At 43.4% G+C, this 13,975-nt stretch overlaps 1 protein-coding gene across 4 annotated transcripts in view; it reads right to left on the bottom strand.

Annotated features, from left to right (window-relative positions):
- LOC122794590 (zinc finger protein 345-like) overlaps window positions 1-13,975 on the bottom strand; it is a 441,710-nt gene that overhangs the window by 310,571 nt on the left and 117,164 nt on the right. The window contains exon 1 of one of the 4 annotated variants that reach the window (XM_044063123.1): window positions 1,769-1,801. The exons of the other annotated variants lie outside the window; for them this stretch is intronic. The gene's annotated coding sequence lies outside the window, so the exon portion shown is untranslated. Of the gene's footprint in view, window positions 1-1,768; window positions 1,802-13,975 lie in introns of those variants that run through there. 4 annotated transcript variants of the gene reach the window in all.

Below are 13,975 nucleotides of genomic sequence, written 5' to 3'. Positions count from 1 at the left end.
AGGGAATGCAGTTTAATAATACTTGTGCACTTCAGTATGCAGTAATCGCAGTTTAATAACTAGTTTGAAATCAGTGTGCATCACCCACTGAACTCATTGGCTTCCCCCCAGAGTGTAGCAGGCAGGTTATTCAAGCATTTCATATACACATTCATATGAAAAATAATAGTTTACGTTCATGTAATTTTAAAGGAAACGTTTTTATATACATTTATGTATGTTACGTACTGTCAGAGCTTTCCCCGGGGGCCTCTTGGCAACAGAGTTTGCGCAGTCAGACTTTCCCAGTCATTAACTATAAAAAAAATAAAAAGTCTGAGTGCAGAGGAAGAGGATCATCGAGCCTTGCACATGTTGCAGTGAAAGCTACTATGTGTGAATTTACAGTATATAGTCGCGGGCTTGCATTTTTTTCCACTTTTGCTGAATAGACGGAGGAGTAATGAATTGTATGATTGATCTGTAATGGAGTCTGCTATTGTATTTGTTTTAAACTGGGCAGTCACTTGGCACTCAAACAAACCTAGTGGCAGTCTTTTAGATTTCTTATTATTCCTTCTGGTTTGTGTCACATTGCTGTTTTACCTCATTAGCCTGAGAACAAGTGAGTAGGGAAGGGGAGAGGCAGCAGCCTTAGTATAACTAATTAAGTTACTGCTTTCAAATTCAAATGGGGTTAACCAAGAGGAAGGTTGGAAACAGTACTGAGTTTTTAAGTGTAAATTGCCACTCGTGATTTACAAAAATTCTGAGCGCTAGGCCAGTTGTCATTTTGGTTTAGAACAGCTTTCAACACCTGCTAAAGGATATGCTCTAGTCCGGTTCCCAGGCTAATGAGAAGTCAGTGCTGAAGATAACTGTTTAATATATTTTTTGTAATACCATGCTGAAGGAGTCATCCCAAAAATATGTACACACGCGTGATTACTTGAAGGCTAATTACATATGCAGGCCGGGTTGTCACTCAATTTGTGACATGCCCACTTCTGCGCGAAACGAAATGGTGAGGCCCTCAAGTAAAATATCACCATGTTGCCACCAATGAGAGTGTCTTCATGACCTTTTTAAGGGGGTGTCCAATTATGAAAACTAAATATTTAAACAAATAGCACCAAATGACATAAGTAGCCAGGCTTTCGGAGTAGCCCTGGGAATTTATCAAAGCAAGTATTAGCACTCTTAAGTCACTAAAGAAAAAAAAACAGTTATTGACCAGCCACAATGTGAGCTAATAAAATTATTTAGTATTGAGCAAAATGATTAAAAATATAAAACAGTAATTTCCAATAAACGAACAGAACTCAATCACCAGGAAAATGAAATTTTATTTTTATTATTTATTTATTTATTTTACATTTGTTTATGTCCATTTTCAGTGGAGGCCCATACTACTAAACAGTGTCAGTTATACATCAATTTACAATAATAGGAAAACAAAAAATATGCAATAAATCTTATAACAAGTTGTATAAACTTTTGAGTAGAGTCTAAAAGTAGGATGGTAAAAAAGAAAAGATGAAGAAAAAAAATTAAATACTCTGTAAGTGTATATAGAAGAGAAGAGAGAGAAAGGCTGTTAAGGAATTAGGTAAAGATGGGGGAAAAAAGAGAGCTAACCAGGGTTATGACAAGAAATCAATATTGTAGGACAGAAATCCAACTTTCAGAAAAACTCTTAACTGATCTACCAGATTAGTTATAATTAACACTAAGTAACACTGTCCCTGATCAAAACTAAATTACTACAACAGAGCAAAGGCAGGCTTACAGTTCTTGGTGAGTTCTTTCGGTATCCACTGCAAAGTACATCTGCACAGTACAATTGACCACTGACAACTGTAACTGACAACAACTGTTAAATGTCTTCAGCAGGCTCAAAGACTAGCCTAGATGTCACAACTGTTCTGGTTCATATTTTGAATCAACCAACAACTGTTTTTTTGGAAAAGTTCCTTCCTGTCTTTAAACTTCTGACAGTAACACATAGCAACTGTCAACAACATTCGGATGGCATCTTCGGGACATCAGCTGAATCTGAGACATCTTGGTTTAGAATCTTTTTTCATAAAGGTGCAGTTAGAAATGTAAAAGGACACTGTTCAAGCCTTTAAAACATTTTAAAACATTCTGTACAAACAGATTATAAACCAACTTGTAAGAACTTATTTACAATATCATAGCTAGTCATGGTGGCATATAATACACAGGATAATCTGAAATTATGTACAAAAACTCAGCCAGACTTGCTAGCACAAATGACAGTGTCCAGTTTCTTCACATCCAGAATCAGGAAGAGCAACTCCCTTAAAGACAAGTGCTCTCTTATACAACTAAACAAGAAAAAAAGAGGTCTAACTAAGTCCAACAAGGCCAAATAGCCTTGCAGGCTACGTACAATCAGAAGGCCTTCTTCAACTATGTCTGGAACGGGTGATAAACTGTACTACCTTCACCAATAAGGGTGACATAGCAATCTATTGGCTGATAAACTCAGCTCAAACTTCACTACCCCCCCAGCAGGTAAAATCCCCTCCAACATACTTTCCACAGCTCTCAGGAGGGACCAGGTCCTAGCAGCACTTGCTAACGCAAAGAACACTGGCTCCATGTGCCAACATCCCCAGCTGCCTATCAGGACCACTTGAGGTACTCTTCAACTACAGCCTTGAAACAGGCTACGTTCCAAGTGGATGGAGGACCACAACAGTCATTCCCCTCCACAAGGGCAAACAATCAACCGACCCACGGAACTACAGACCCATCAGTCTAACATGACTAATATGCACAACTATGAAACTAATTATCACAGAAATGATAAACAAGAGGATTGGCAACCTACAGACAGTGGACCCATCAAAATTTGTCTTTGTTAAGGAAAGGTCTCCCTACTTAAATTGGTAGACTTTGAAAGGGTCACAAAGCTAATGGACAAGGATAAAACAGTGCATACTGTATAACTTGACCTGGCTAAAGCATTCGATACAATACCTCACTTAGGCATTGGTGACGAGTTCTCTGAGCTAGGCGTAAATCCTTACATAACTCACTCAATTGCCGGCTGGTTCACAGACAGGAGCCAAGAAGTCAGGATCTGTGAGACCAGTCACCATCGGAGTACCACAGGGTTCCATGCTAGGCTCTCTCCTGTTTGGCATCTGCTTCTCAGACGTCAAGGCTAAAGTTCAAGTCCTCTTGCTCAGCAAGTTCACAGATGGCAGTAAATTGGGAGCTATTAAACCCCTCCCCAAGACACCAACATCTTGCAAATTATGTTTAACACTACTGTACAAGGAGTTACAATTCTGTGAGACAGAATTAGTATCTTAGCTGCTCTTTGTGGCCTAGCTGTGACTGATTCAATAGGTTCATAGGTTCATTGATTAGTACTAAGCTAACTGCCCTTGTGAGCCATTTAAGCCCTATTATTATCCCCCTTGTGAGACTCCTGCACCTTGCACCTTGTGTTTGTAAGGCAAACACCTTAACCATTAGGCCACCCTCCCAACCCTATAGACAATAGACATCTGGATACAGAAAGCCTATAAGTACATTTTTTTGGCACTTAATCTGTTATCAGTGATAGTTAACAAAACTGCTGCATTTATTAATTTACTTGAGATTGCTTTTCTTGGAGTCTGTTAACAAAACTGCTGCATTTATTAATTTGCTTGAGATTGCTTTTCTTGGTGTCTGATTTTGTTTAGCTAAGAAAACTGCTGCATTTATTAATTTGCTTGAGATTGCTTTTCTTGATGTCTGATTTTGTTTCCCACCCTCACTCCCTATTTGTGTCTCGTTTCTTATACTTGGTAGCTTTGCAGTTGCCTGCCCCCTACTGTAAATTTTATCTGGGACACTCCTCCCAATCTAGTGTCATTAGCTCATTCCATGTAATACAGAGAGAACATTTGAGAAAGCCAACCCAAACAGGTTCTTAACCTTGAATTATCTTCTGTTCCTCCTTTCTCCTTTTCCATTTTACTAAAAAAAAAAAAAACTTCTAAGCTTGCTTCCTGCCTTTCCTGTAACTAGTCTTGTCCAGGTACAGATTTGCTGTATCCAGTACAGTTTGTAAGCTTCTAAGCCTCCCAAGCCTTTATGTGCTGGGAGGAAAGGTTTCTAACTTATCAGTGGGAGTGGTAAGCACTAGGTAGCCTATCTACCATAAGAGGAGTGGTTTCTGGCCCACAAATTGTAATTTTATTCGCCATTTGGGCAGTTTTCCATCTCTTTCAACTTTCTGGTTTAAAAGTCCATGTTTGAGCTTGTTTCCCACTTTTCCTATAACTAGGCTAGACCAGATATAGACTTGCTCTATCCAGGACTGTTTGTAAGCATCTGAGCCCCTCCAAGCCTTTCTGTTTTGGAGGGAAGCCTACTAGCTTATCAGTGGGAGTGGTAAGCTCTAGGTTCATAGGTAGGTACTAGGCTATCGGCCCAAGGGTCTAAGTAAGCCTAACCAACAAGGTTCCCTGGCTTACCCCACCCAATAAAGTTAATTTCCTGTGCCCCTGTCAAACAGAGCCACACAAGTAATCCCCGGAGTGTATTTCCTATTTCCCATTCACTCATCAAGATTTTTTTGAAGAGTGGTAATGAGAAACTTTGCTTGACATAGATGGGTTGCTTGTTCCAGAGTACAGGAAGTCTCTGGGACAGGAATCTATCCCTCCAGCATGTTCTGTTTATTGTGGTGACAAGGTTTAGGTCCCTAGAGCATGTAGCTTGGAGGGATTGGGATTTCTTTAGGTGTAGCATGTCCAACAGCTCTGGGTTTAACATAGCTTTATATGTTAGGCAGAAATCTCCTTGGAGTAGGAGATATGCAACAGAGTAAAGCTGGAGTTTTTTGAGACGGTCAGTGTATAAGGCATCTGTTTGAAGCCAGTAATCCTCTTTGTGAGGTACTTCTGTGGCCTTTCCACCTGGCGCAGATGTCTTGTGAGGTACATTCCAAAAGGGGCGTTGTACTCTATAATGGGTCTAATGAGTGCCGAGTAGAGGGGAACAATTACCTCTTTTTTCCTGGATGAGAACTCTTTTGTGATGAAGTGTGCCACATAGAAGGATTTCCTAACTACTGTGGCGATGTAATTATCAAAGGAGAGACTACTGTCCACCTGGGTCCAAAGGTCTCTTATCACACATTCGGCATTAAGTAGACTGCTGTTTGTGTGGTAGTTCATGGGTACAGAGTTTTTACCAAAGGGGGTGACAATGCACTTTTTGGCATTGAGCTTGAGGCCATACCTTTGACACCAGGCATCTGTCTCAGTGAGGCCCTTCTGTAGGATGTCCACATCATTTGGGGACTTGACTATGGCTCCTAGTTTGCAGCATATGTGAACTTAATTAGTCAAAGGCCTTCTGTGTTAACCTGTACTTCAGAGAAGTAGATACCAAACAGGAGATGTCCTAGGACTGAACCCTGTGGTACTCCACTTGTCACTGGTTTGAAGTCAGATTTGGAGTCTGCAACTTTTACAGTGTGGGTTCTATCAGTGAGCCAGTTGGCGACCCATATTGTGATGTATGGCTTTATACCTAGTTTAGTGAGTTTAGCTATAATTCCAGAATGGGGGGATGGTGTTGAAAGCCTTGGCGAAGTCAAGATAGGTTGTGTGAACCACCTTACCCTCATCTACGGCTTTGGTGACTGCCTCAAAGAGGTTGATCAGGTTCAGAAGGCATGATCTGCCTTTCACAAACCCAAATTCGGTGGGTCCAGAGTTTGGAGGTTACCAATATCTTTGTTTATGAGTTCCATGATGATACGTTCCATGGCCTTGCAGACCAGGCTCGTCAGGCTAATAGGGAGATAGTTCCCAGGAACTGTGGTGGCTACCCCTTTGTGGAGTGGGATAACTGTTGCTGTGCGCTATGCAGTGGGCACAAAGCCAGACATGAGACTATGATTGAACATGGTGCTTAGGTGGGGAGCCAGTTCATTCTGAAGTTCATGTAAAACACAGCCTGGGATGTTGTCCGGTCCTATGGATGTTGTGTTTTTGGTTTTAGAGAGTGCAGCTTTTGCCTGCACAGATGTGATTATAGCGACTCTGCATTCTTCCTGTATAGATATGGGCCCTTTAGGGGGTGAGAGGGCAGTAAAGTTAGCACTGAACCTATCTGCCAGGATGTTGGCAATATCAGTTGGTTCTGTAATTTTTGTGCTGTTGCGCTGTAACTCAGAGCAGATCTGGGTGTTGCCATTGAGATTCTTGACATAGCTATAGAATGCTTTCTGGTTGCCCTTAGAATCAGTGGTGATTTTGTTTTCATAGCTAGCCTTGGAGGATCTTATAAGGGATCCCAGCTTCTTACTGAGGCTGACCAGGGAGCTCTTCCACTCATGGGATTTTACTCTCTTTTGCAACAGTTTCTTCCTTCTGTTGTAGAGTTTGTTTATGGTAGAGGACCACCAGATTGACTTCCTTTTTTCGGAGGGTAGTGTCTTTGTTCTGTTTGGGATAGCACGATCCATGCACTCGTGTAAGTGCTTATAGAGTGCATTTGTGTAGGATTCAGCAGTCGGAACTGTATTGTCCATCTGTGTGGGTGTCATGAAGTTCGCCACTTCTGCCTTTAGAAGCATGAAGTTGGCTTTGGAGAAATGTTTTACCGTTTTTTCCTTAATGGTAGGTGGGGGTGGGATGTTGATATCTAGGGTGTTTAGCTTATGGTCAGATCTGACCAACAAGAAGTTGACTTCAGGTGTGGAACACCGATCACTCATGTTGGTAAAGACTAGGTCTAGGATATTGTTGCCTCTGGTGGGGGTGTGGATAAGTTGATTCAGGGCATTGGAATTTATGAATTCCAGAAAGCGTTGAGCGAAGGTGTTGGTACGTGAGTAGTTTTCCCAGTTAATGGTGGGGTAGTTGAAATCGCCCATTATTAGAGTGGTTGAACCCTAATATTTTCCAGTATATCAAGAAAAGAGAAGTGGGAATCCTGGGGCATGATGGGGGATCTGTAGCCAGCTACAATTTAGATTGCAGTTTTGCCCAGAGTTAGTTGCATGTAGATAACCTTGGATGCATTATGCTGTGGAACTAGCCTAGAAGTGTGGATATCCTTAATGAATATGGACACACCTCCACCTTTGGTGTTCTGGTTCAGGTTAGATGGCCAAAAAGTGTGGTATGAGTTATAGCCTGGTAATGCAGGGGTGCTCTCTAGACCCTTGAACCAGGTCTCAGTGACTGCACAGATATCGATGTTCTCCATTTTAAGGAGTGCCTTGAGTGAGTGCATTTTGAGATTTAGACTTCTAGCATTGAGTAGCATTGCCCTCAGTTTTTGCTTGCCTGTTCCTGTTACGGTGGTGAATTTGTCATTTGAACCTTGCCTAAAAAAAGGCACTCAGGGCAGCAAGACCCTTACCCAGTATCTGGAATCCCAAGGGCAAAAGGTGCAGGCCATCTCTGGCAAAGCATCGTGGTCTGTCGACCATGTTGTCCCAGGCAGACAGATACTGGACCCCTTAGAATAACACCAGAAGTTTAGCTAACTTTTGAAGTCAATCATTTTGTCCTTGTACTGTGGTATCATTCTGGGTGATGGCAGGATGCTGCTCAGGGCTAGGGTCATGCCTGCCTGGGCTACAAGATTGGAGAGCTCTTCCATGTCTCTTTTCATGTAGTCCAGGGAGGTACATCTCAGGTCGTTCACACCAACATGGACAATGACAGAGTCATATTTTTACTTGATGTGGAGTGACCTGAGTGCATGGGTTATGTGGCGGATCCTGGCACCCGACAGGCAGCTGAGAGTAACCTTCTTCTTGTTTAGCCTGGTGAGTGGGACATCAGTGTGCCTGACTACAGAGTCACCTATGACTAGTGTGTTGGGTACATTGTTTTGCCTGATGGGCTGTGGTTTTTTGGCACACTGAGTCTGTGGGCTATGTGTCATTTGGGTTGTGTTGGGGAGGTAGAGGTTGCTTGGGTTTCTGCTTTGGAGGTCTCTGTTGCTTGAGCAGATTATTACTGAGAGCCTCCGTGGATGTTTTTGTGTTTATATGTGTGGATTTTGGTGGTGCAGGTTTAGTGGAACTATGTGATGAGTGTGGTGTGGTTCAAGTGTTTACCTTCTCCTCTTGACTGTCAAGTTCAGTCTTGGTTGGAGAGAGCTTTACCTCCAGTTTGGCTAGATAAGTGCATCTCTCACAGGTTGTGGTGTTGGGTGGTAGGAGGAGAGGGTTGTCTGTGTACATGAGGCAATTGCTACACTGTCGCAAGATGCCCAGATTCATCAGATAGACAGTAGAGAACACTGGGAGCTGACCCTTGGACATGCCTGAATAAAAAACTACTTTCCTCTAGACGAGTGAGGAAAGTGAGTATAAGAGCTGTTTTTCTCTAAGCAAGTGAGGAAAGTAAGTACAAAAACTGTTTTCCTCTAGGTAAAGAGGAAGGTTGAATGCTGTAGTAATTTGTAGCTTATTTAGTGCTAACAACAAGCTCTGAACAAGTGCAGAGCACGAATAAGCAAATTCAAGTGCTAAAACTAAGAATCTGTACCTGGATCTTGTGGTAGACAGGCTACCTAGTGCTTACCACTCCCACTGATAAGCTAGAATGCTTCCCTCCAACACAGAAAGGCTTGGGGGGCTCAGAAGCTTACAAACACTTCTGGATACAGCAAATCTGTATTTGGACTAGACTAATTACAGGAAAGGTGAGAAACAAGTGCAAACGGGGACTTTTAAACCAGAAAGTTGAAAGAGATGGAAAAACTGCCCAAACGGCCAATAAACTACAATTTCTGGGCCAGAAACCACTCTTGTGGTAGATAGGCTACCTAGTGCTTGCCACTCCCACTGATAAGCTAGAAGGCTTCCCTCCAACACAGAAAGGATTTGGGGGATCAGAAGCTTACAAACAGTCCTGGATACAGCAAATCTGTATCTTGACTAGACTAGTTACAGGAAAGGCAGGAAACAAGCTTGGAATGTTTTTTTTTTTTGAAAGTGGAAAGGGAGAAAGGAGAAACAGAAGATAATTCAGGACCTAAGTGGCTTGCCCTTCACAAATGTTCTCTCTGTATTAGGCAGAATGAGCTAGTGACACTAGACTGGAATAGAGCTGTGATAGAGCTGTACAGATGGGACTGGTAGGAGTGTCTGAAGTCAAAATATGATCTCAATGTACTCGGCTGAGTGAGGAAATAAGACAGACCCAGGAGGAGTGTTCAAACACAAATGTACAGGAGGGGTGGGCAATTCCAAAGCCACCAGGATTAATACCAGAACAAGAACAAGGAGGGAGGGTGGGAAACTAACTGCAGAGAGAGAGAGAGAGAGACCACAGTATTCTATGAAAAAATAACTACAGAGAGACACAGACCCCAATAGCCTATCTACCACAAGCGGAGTTGTTTCTGGCCAAGAAATTGTAGTTTATTGGTTGTTTGGACCATTTTTTTCCATCTCTTTCAGCTTTCTGGTTTAAAAACTAAGGAGTCTGTGCTCGGCAGAAACCTTGCTGCCTGAAGATTCAGCTGTAAACTGAAAGAGTCTCCCCACAAAATCATTGCTGTCTGCATAGAGATAAGAATCATGTCCCCCTTTTTGTTGGTATGTACCACATGACACAGTTGTGTTGTAAAATAGAACCAACACCCTGGAAGAGTAAAAGTAAAAAAAGCTATTAATGCAAATTGGACTGCTATCAACATCTCCTCTAAGTTGATATGTAGATATTGAAGTCCTGCTCTTGTAAATGTGTCACTTTTCACTTTAGATGAGCTCCCAAGCTTGTCTGAGGCATCTGTTTGATCATTTGGTCGGGCCAGAGAGTCTGGTCTTAGGTGACATTCCTTGTTTGACATTCCTGAGCCCACCACCAGCCACCATATCTTGATGACAGTGTCCATATCTTGGCAGTGTGACCATCTTGGCATCTATGTCCATAGTGTTTTTCATATACAGTTTGGCACAGAAGCACCAGAATACAAGATGCTGGAAGCATTGGAAAGTTAGAGGATCGAGAACCCAAAAGGCTTGAGGTGATGAGACAATTCCTGAAGTGAAGACTGGAATTCTTGATGGAAGTAGGGGAGAGAAGGAGATCTTTTTGGGGTTGTAAGGCCAAGGCCATCTGGGAGGCTGTAGTCCTACTAGGGTACTAGACACACCTGGCACTGAGACTGGACCCCCAGGCATCTTTACTTTAACCATCACAGAGAATAAATGACACATCATTCTTGCTAATGATGATAATCAAGCCTGATGAAGTAGTTCGATAGAGGGGTATTCTCCAAATCGTCTGCTATCACTATTAGAGAACTGTGAACACCTGGGCGCAAGAAATAAGCCACTTTAGAATGCAGAGGAACTGATAACCCAGTAGGTAGAATAAGACACAGGGCATTGCTGAAACTGAGCCTGATAGAGTCACCAGCCCAGCCTTTCAGCCCACTGCCACCTGATAGTGATAGCGCCTGGTAAGCCTCCTTAGCTCAGAGTCACCATCCAGTGATCTTTGCCCAGCAGAGGCATAAAGCAAAGCTGTTGATAACCAACATTTGGAACAATGGAATCTTTGTTACTAGGAAGAGGCGAGATAAAAAAAATTGGTCTCACGTGGTCCCCTTCTTGGTAGGAAGGGCCCCTATTAATAAAAGGTGCCCACTGTGAGAGCAGCGGGCGGGCCAAGGAGGAGGAACCCCTGGTAGCAGAATAGCAGTTGTTTGTGTCTAGTCTCTAATGCTTTGCTGAGGAGAGCGTCTGGCATGTGGCAAAAAATGGGACTCAAACTTGTAAAAGAGTGTATACCTTCCTCCCACCATCATCAATACCCATCTGTCTTGAGTAATCAAACTCAATTTTCCTTGAAGAAAGGACCCCTCCCAAGCCAGGTGCAAGAAGGCAAGGTGCTGACTGCTCTAGGTCTGGAAGGAAACTTCTGTTTAAGCCTCTGGCCCTGCCCTCACCGAAGACTGTGCAGGTGAACTCCCGTTCTGGTCTAAGGAGCTCTGAACCCTGCCCCTACCCCCTAGAATCTGAACTAGAAAAGATCTTATAAGAAGGATCGTTCACCTTTATTGTCTTCCATTTTCCAGTCCCATCTGGCTCACAGGAGAACCAAAAAACTTTAAGAAGCTAAAGGAGCATCCAAAACTTCTTTCTTTTGTCTCAACTCCACTCCCAGACTGGCCAAAACAACACATCAGAACTGAACCCAGGGCAAAAAAGCCATGTCATGGCCTGTACAGAATTCAATGTCCATTGCCGAGGCGTGCCTGCGAAGTTCCGAACTGAATGCACCAACCCTGAGCCGAGGCCTGTACGGCATCAAAACCACATTGTAAGAACCTTTTGTACCCACTGAGAGACATGCATGTTTGATATTTCAATTCAAATCTCACTCAATGCCCGCCTCATAGCTCTTAGACTTCAATTGAGAAAAGAAGATAGTTTTGATATTTCAACATATGAAACTTGCAATTCAAAGCCCTCACTGCTAATTGCTAAGAAGTATAGACTTTCCCTTCCCCATCTATCAAAGCTCAAAGCCTCTTTATCTGGAGGGGGAGTTTTTTACAACGAGGCCTTGACACAGGCAGGTCCCTGACTAACAGTTTCTGGGTTAACCTAGGACTGAGTGACTCTTATCAGGATTAAGTGAAGTTCTGCAAACACATCTTACACAACAAGTTTAACAGGAGCAAAGAATCAAGAATCATGCTGCCTCTGCAAGCAACATTCCCCAAAACAGACAGAAGAATGGCAGGTGGTATAGTGGTATGGCCTTAAAATGGGGTAAAAGGAAAAAAGAAATTCTGAAGTCCTGGAATCAGAAGAGTCCTGAGCTTCATCCTCTAACTATCTCATGGAAGGAAAAGTCTCTGGAGTAAATCCTCTGGAGGAGAAGCAGAAGGAGCTCAAGACAGAATCTCAAACTCTCCATAAGAGGTTCCGTCTTAGCTCTTATCAAAGGGGTCTAACTAAAACATCCTCCAATTGCTCCTTTCTGCCATTTCCTCTTCCACCTAGGCTTCTAGCAAGAACCTGTAGAACCAGGAAGACACCACAGAAGCTAAACTGGCCTACCTCTGCTTGGAGTGTGGAAACAGAAGGAGGACCTACACAAGCTAGGAAGGAGTGGGGAGTGCAGTAACCCTTCCTGCCCCTTCAGCCTGACCGGCCTTGAGAGCCCACAAGGGAGGCAGGGAGGGTACAGGCCCTTCAGCCTGACCTGCCTCCTGTGAGAAGCCACTTCCGCCAATATCAAAGTCTCCCCTGGGACTCAGAGAAGCCTCGGTACAGCGAGGTTTGGCTCCGATAGGGTTAAGCGCTTCCGCATCCGACGGCATATTATAATTGCACCGCCTGCCGCAGCTGCGGCACAATTGAACCTTCGCCATTAGTGCGCCTTTATTAAACCTAGCACAAAAGCGACATTCAACAACGCCGTGCACAATCTAATTGCACAATATCACAAGGATATACCCCTAGCACAAACACTCTTCCCACAAGAAGGCCCAAACTCAGGGTTTTTCGACATCCGTAAACAATTGATGAAAACTAAATATTCCCCAACGGGTACTTCCCCATTCAAAGCTCGGTCACTTTTCCTGCAAAATTTTGAAATACAAAAAATCGCAAAAACTAAAATGTTCCCCCACTACTGATGCAACAAAACTTAACTCGGTCGAGCGACGCCGGGTTAAACGGTAGACTGCGCTGATCTGAAACTCACCATGCTTCTTCGCCTTGCCCCGGGACAGCTTGTCAACGCCTTGATATTCGGGCCGACATTGACAAAGCATTACCCAATATGACGGTCGTAAGCAATGTGACCCAGAACGGGGCGTCAATACATCCTGCATGTGCGCTTCTTTCCTGCCTTTCCTCTAACTAGTCTAGTCCACATACACATTGCTGTATCCAGGACTGTCTGTACGCTTCTGAGCCCCCAAGCCTTTCTGTGTTGGAGAGAAGCCTTCAAGATTATCAGTGGGAGTGCTAAGCACTAGGTAGCCTATCTACCACAACAGGAGTGGTTTCTGGCCAGGAAATTGTAGTTTATTGGCCGTTTGGGCAGTTTTTCCATCTCTTTCAACTTTCTGGTTTAAAAGCCCACGTCTGTGCTAGTTTCCTGACTTTCCTGTAACTAGTCTAGTCCAGATACAGATTTGCTGTATCCAGGACTGTTTGTAAGCTTCTGAGCACCCAAAGCCTTTCTGTGTTGGAGGGAAGCCTTCTAGCTTATCAGTGGAAGTGGTAAGCACTAGGTAGTTTATCTACCACAAGAGGAGTGGTTTCTGTCCCAGAAATTGTAGTTTATTGGCCGTTGGGCAGTTTTTTCATCTTTCAACTTTATGGTTTAAAAGTCCGCGTTTGCGCATGTTTCCCACCTTTCCTGTAACTAGTCTAGTCCAGATACAGATTTTCTGTATCCAGGACTGTTTGTAAGCTTCTGCGCAGTGCCAAAAAGTCTGTTCTTCAATTTTTCCCTTAGATCTGCTAGTTGTCTCCTCTCCTGCACTTTTACTAGCTTTTCAGTCTAGCACTTTACAAGACTTCTTGTGCAATTATTGTAGCACACAAAAGTGCCACCAGCACTAAACTTTCTACAAGGAAACAGCTGCAGTACTTATTATTAAAGCCCACCCTTCCAGGCATATCTAAAGGTCGGTTCCCTGAGCTTTCTCCTATTAACCTAGTGAACTTGGGCATCCTGAGGCAATGTAGCAACTGCCTCACGTACACTGACAACCCTCTCTGCTTACCACCCAACACTCAGACTTGTAAGAGATGTACTTATATATCCAAACTGGAAGCTACACACTCTCCTCCCAAGACCAGAATAGCTGGTCAAGAGGAGAAGGACAACACTTGCACCACACCACATGGAACACATAGCCCTCCAAAACACACATCAGCACTGCCTTCACATACAAACACAAACCACACACCCACCTTCGCGGAGGCTCTCAATAAAAATCTACCCAAACAGCAGAAACC

Source organism: Protopterus annectens, chromosome 2.part1 (genome assembly GCF_019279795.1).
Source record: "Protopterus annectens isolate FY-2018-M chromosome 2.part1, PAN1.0, whole genome shotgun sequence".
NCBI classification, from domain to species: domain Eukaryota; kingdom Metazoa; phylum Chordata; order Ceratodontiformes; family Protopteridae; genus Protopterus; species Protopterus annectens.
Note: the sequence above shows the minus strand (reverse complement) of the source record. Positions and strands in the feature narration are given on the sequence as shown.